Genomic DNA, 5,907 nt, shown 5'->3' with positions numbered 1-5,907 from the left:
CCACCTCAGAGAAGACCGGGGGCTGGTAGCCGAAGACACATTGGAATGGTGACATGCCGGTGGCCGAGGTAGGGAGTGAATTGTGGGCATATTCCACCCACACCAGATTCTTGCTCCAGGAAGATGGGTTCTGCGACACCAGGCATCGAAGGGATGTCTCCAGCTCCTGGTTTAAACGTTCTGTTTGGCCGTTCGATTCCGGGTGATACCCAGAGGTGAGGCTGGTGGTAGCTCCGATGAGCTTGCAGAATTCTTTCCAGAATCTGGAGATGAACTGGGGCCCCCGGTCTGAAACAACATCCTTGGGAAATCCATGGATACGAAACACGAGTCATCAGAATTTCAGCTGTTTCCTTGGCAGAAGGCAGCTTGGGCAAGGCAATAAAATGAGTCATTTTAGAAAATCGGTCCACCACTGTGAGGACAGTGGTGTTACCTTCTGAGACCGGGAGCCCCGTGACGAAGTCGAGGGAGATCTCAGCCCAGGGACGAGTAGGAACCGGGAGTGGCTGCAGCAACCCCATCCGTGCTCTGGATGAGGTCTTGTTGCGGGCGCAGATGGAACACGCCTCCACATACTCCCGAACCTCTCGCTCCATGGAGGGCCACCAGAACCTCTGGGAGATGACGTGCATGGTTCTTTTGACTCCTGGATGGCAGGTGAGCAGCGAGGTGTGAGCCCAATGGATCACCTGTGGACGCATGTTAACAGGGACAAACAAGTGATTCGCCGGACAACCATCAGGTGTTGGATTCTCACCATTAGCTCGCTTCACCTCAGATTCTATTTGCCAACTCACCGCTCCTACCACACAGTTCAGTGGTAGGATGGGTTCAGGTTCCTTGGCAGGAGGCTCGGGTTCGAACAGACGAGACAAGGCGTCAGGCTTGGTGTTCTGGGAACCCGGCCTGTAGGACAACACAAAGTTAAAACGGTTAAAAAACAATGTCCACCTGGCTTGACGTGAGTTCAGTCTTTTAGCTTTGCGAATATATTCCAGATTCTTATGATCTGTCCAAACAATGAAAGGGTGTTGCGCACCCTCTAGCCAATGTCTCCACTCTTCCAAGGCTATTTTAACAGCCAATAACTCCCGGTTACCGACGTCATAGTTTCTCTCTGTCGGCGAGAGCTTCCGGGACAGGAAGGCACAGGGGTGAAGCTTGTTGTCCTTTTCGGAGCGCTGAGAGAGTACAGCTCCCACCCCATTATTGGAGGCGTCCACCTCCACCACGAACTGCCGGCTGGGATCAGGAACCGTGAGGATGGGGGCGGTAGTGAACCGGGCTTTGAGCTGCTGAAAGGCCTCCCCAGCTTGAGGGGACCACAGGAAAGGAGTCAGTGGAGACGTGAGTACATGGAGGGGTGCAGCTATGGCGCTGAAGTTTCTGATAAACCGTCTGTAAAAGTTAGCAAATCCCAAGAATTGCTGAACCTTCTTACGGCTATCAGGTGTAGGCCACTGAGCCACAGCGCTAACTTTTGCCGGATCCATTTGCATCTCTCCAGGGGCTATGATGAAGCCAAGGAAAGATGTGGTGTTGGCATGGAACTCGCTTTTTTCAGCTTTAACATACAATTGGTTCTCCAGCAGACGCTGCAGAACCTGACGCACATGGCGAACATGAGAATTTGAGTCTGGGGAAAAGATCAAGATATCGTCTAGGTAAACATAGACAAAGTGGTTCAGGAAGTCTCTGAGTACATCATTTATCATGGCTTGGAAGACAGCCGGAGCGTTAGTCAATCCAAATGGCATAACCAAGTATTCGTAATGACCACTAGGTGTGTTAAAGCCAGTCTTCCATTCATCACCATCTCGGATGCGAACCAGGTGGTAGGCGTTTCTCAGGTCTAATTTGGTAAAGATCTTGGCCTGTTGAAGCTGATCAAAAGCGGATGACATGAGTGGCAGAGGGTACCGATTTTTAATGGTAATCTCATTGAGGGGCCCATAGTCAATACATGGCCGGAGAGACCCATCTTTTTTACCCACAAAAAAGAAGCCTGCCCCAGCTGGAGATGAAGAAGGCCGAATGAGGCCAGCTTTTAATGAGGACTCAATATATTCAGTCATGGCCTTCATCTCAGGGCCAGAGATAGAATATAATCTACCCTTAGGAATAGGGGCCCCTGGTATCAGGTCAATGGGACAGTCATATGGTCTGTGAGGGGGAAGGGAAGTAGCCTTACTCTTGCTAAAGACCTCACCCAGATCATGATAACACCTCAGGACTGATGTCAGGTCAGGAGGTTCAGAGTCTGTGGCACATTTAACAGAGACAGCATTAAAAACAGTCTTCACATTCAAATCATGACATGATGTTAAACACTTGTCCTTACAGCTATCAGCCCAGCTCAAAACCCTCCCAGTGCTCCAGTGAATGTGTGGGTTATGTTCTTTTAACCAAGGAAACCCCAGAATAAGAGAGTGCTTGGGGGAGCTATACAAATGAAAACACATGAGTTCATGGTGGTTATCAATGATCACTGTCAGTGGTTCAGTCTTATGAGTAACCCGGAATATCAAACTCCCATCGAGAGCACTGGCCTCTATAGGCCGGGCTAATTGTTCAGTTTTCAAATTGAGTTTTTTTGGCAAAGTCCCAGTCTATGAGGCTCTCGTCGGCCCCTGAGTCAATGAGGACCTCAAGATCAGCCGTTGTGTCATGATGCTTTACCTTGATCGCTGTTAGGGTTCGGGGAGAGACTTCAGCTGAGGAGAAACGGCTCACCAGTACTCTCCCATCTACTGGCGAGCCTGCTCTTTTGCTGGACAAGCGGCGAGGAGATGACCCTGCTTCCCACAGTAGAAACACCTGCCTTCCTGCAGTCGGCGACGACGCTCCTCGGAGGACAATTTAGCACGTCCCAGCTGCATGGGCTCCTCTTCCTCCTCAGAGGACACCTTCCTCCGTGGTACTGGTGACGGGAAGCGTGAGGAGCTCAGGCGACTGGGTGGAGGGACTGCAGTGCGGCCCCCGTGGTGACCAGCCGATGACGCAGCTAGGTTCCGGCTTCGTTGACGCTCCTGTAAACGGTTATCAGTTCTTATGGCTAGGATGATCAAAGAGTCAAGGTCAGATGGCAGATCAAGGGGTACTAACAAGTCCTGGATCTGGTCAGAGAGGCCCTTAAGAAAGACGTCATAAAGGGCCGTGGCATTCCACCCGCTGTCCGTGGCTAGGGTGCGAAAGCGGATAGCATAGTCACACACAGGGTCGATTCCTTGTCTGATATTGCTCAACTCACGTGCTTTCTCTCGATCGGACGAAAGGGGATCAAAAGCTCTCCTCAGAGCCTGCTTGAATTCATCGAGGGACCCACAGATTGATGAATCACAGGACCACTCGGCCGTAGCCCACGCCCTCGCTCTCCCGGTGAGATGGGAAATCATAAATGCCACTCTAGACCTCTCTGTAGGAAAGGCTGAGGGCAAGTGTTCATAATGCATTTCACAGTCAACAATAAAAGCTCTGCATTCTCCGGACTCACCAGAAAACTTTTCGGGTGGGGCGAGGCGAGGAGCCGCTGCGTGGATCACTGGGGCTGATGATGCTCCAGCAGCTGCCGGGGACGGTGGGGCTATAGTGTCAGGAGAGGGGGGATCCTTTGTGAGGTGAGTGAGGACTTGACGTACTTGGGCTGCCAGGAGGTTCACTTGGGTAGTGATGGTGGTTTTGAAGTCCTCCTGACAGTTCGCCAGCTCCTTCACGCCACTATGCAGACAGGACATCTGATCCTTCTGCTGGTTCAGGCGGGCGTTTTGGGAGCGAAGAGCCGCTGTCAACTGGTCTGAGTCGGCTGGGTTCATGCTTGGCCAGTTCGTTCTGTCACAACTGAACGTGGACCCGAACCCAAATGCACGACTCAGACAAGGTTTACAAATAAACTATCCTTTACTTAGGAAAAAGTAACAAAGAAAAATCGCTCTTGCTGAGGAAAATCAAAAAACTACACGAGAAAACAAAGATCACTCACTGAGAGGAACAACAACAAAAAATCACTCAAGAGAGGAAAAGCATGAAGGCAACAAAGTATCAAAATAACATGAAGCAAAGTGTCAAAAATACAAAACCTGACGTGGACAAGATACAAGGAAATGGCTGGCGTGGGTCTTACTGTTTCACGAGACAAGACGAACTGGCACAGGACAAGGGGAAACACAGGCTACATATACACACACAAGGTAATGGGGAACAGGTGGGAACAATCAGGGCGGGGCAGACAATCAGACTGGTGACACACGAGGAAGGGCAAGTGACCTGAAACGAGAGGAGAGTTAATTTCCAAAATAAAACAGGAAGCCACGAGACAACATGGACACAGGACAAAACATATAACTTAACACAATTTCTTGGACATGACAGTGTGTAATTAAAATCACATGAAGTTACCTGTGTGTGTGTAATTAAAATCACATAAAGTTACCTGTGTGTGTGTAATTAAAATCACATAAAGTTACCTGTGTGTGTGCGTGTGTGTGCGCGTGTGTGTGTTTGAAGCATATGTATGCATGTGTGAGGAGTGTGCACGCTTACGAGCAGGTGTGTGTGTGTGTGTGTGTATCTGTAACTGTAATCACATCAAAAATCAAATGCAATCAGATCAAAGCAATCAACAGAATTAACTGACACCTGTGACAGCAGAGGTAGACAGACTGAAATTTCTGGCCTCGAACAGAAAGCATTTTTGGAAAAACCATAATACCTATTATTGATCCGACTTCACTTTGAGCATCCTGAGTTCTTCCTGAATGTCTATATATGGGTTTTTTTCCCAGAAAAATTTAAAAATAGCTTTGTTAGAGCGATCTAAAAAAACTGTTAGATCTCCCTTTTTCAGAAATCTTCCTGCGTTTTTAATATGGGAGCCAATGAGACTGTTGGTGCGTGTTGGTTGCGCATCTGTGCGTCCTACGCCCAAACTATAACTCTGACAGCTTTACCAGAGGATTGTGAGTGAGAAGACAAATGTTCCTACGTTTCTATGTATAATGTAATTATTTCTGTAGAGTGGAATTTGCGGCCTGGAGCGCAGTTTTCAAATTTATTTTTTGACAATTTTTTCTCTCCCTCTACACTCTGGCGATGATGTCACACACTGTGACACGAACATTCCATGCGATACACACCCATTATAATCTCAGAATTTCTCCAAAAATGATCATGGTCATTGAACAGGGATTGATAAAAAACTATATGACCTATCGAAACATGGATTAATACACCGATACATAAGACTTGTGTCTACTGTTTAAAGTTTAAATGGAGTCTCTAGGTGAAATTACGCCGGAGAAGTAGACATTTAAAAATCTCCAATTATTGTTCTTTTTTGCACATTTTTTTCCGGCCGTCCCATTCACTTCAATGCAAAATTTTGGGCAGTTTTTCGCGACTTACGTCGCAAGACTTCCTTGCATATAAAGTATACCCATTTATTCCAGATTTTTGCATTATGTAGACTAGAGTGATATTATCCTTATAGAGGCTTTTTGTTCAATATAGTCATACCTGCATATGATAATCTGATAACTTTAAGGGGTCAAATTACATCTTGAAAGAAAACAATATTCCTCCTACCAAGTACACACACATTTTAGTATTTAGTTGTATTCAATGTTTAATGTGCACAAAAAAGGAGTACACTTTAAATGTATGCATATTTCTAGAGAACCCATCTTTTACTATAAAGGGGAATTTTTTGGGCCCCACCCTCTACACTTGGTGCCACACACTGCTTGTGCACAGGATCCTCAAAAGGTCCATTTAGCAGGGGGCACATGCCTGTTTTCTGCTAATGGAAGGAGTGTGGGAAAGCTCTGGAGGGAAGAGTTGAGTGTGAATGCCATTCATCCCACCAGCAGCCCAGTGATTCTCCAAAGGGATTTGGCACACTTCAGGAAA

The sequence above is a fragment of the Centropristis striata genome, chromosome 3, assembly GCF_030273125.1.
Source record: "Centropristis striata isolate RG_2023a ecotype Rhode Island chromosome 3, C.striata_1.0, whole genome shotgun sequence".
NCBI lineage: Eukaryota > Metazoa > Chordata > Actinopteri > Perciformes > Serranidae > Centropristis > Centropristis striata.
This window is presented reverse-complemented; position numbering follows the sequence as displayed.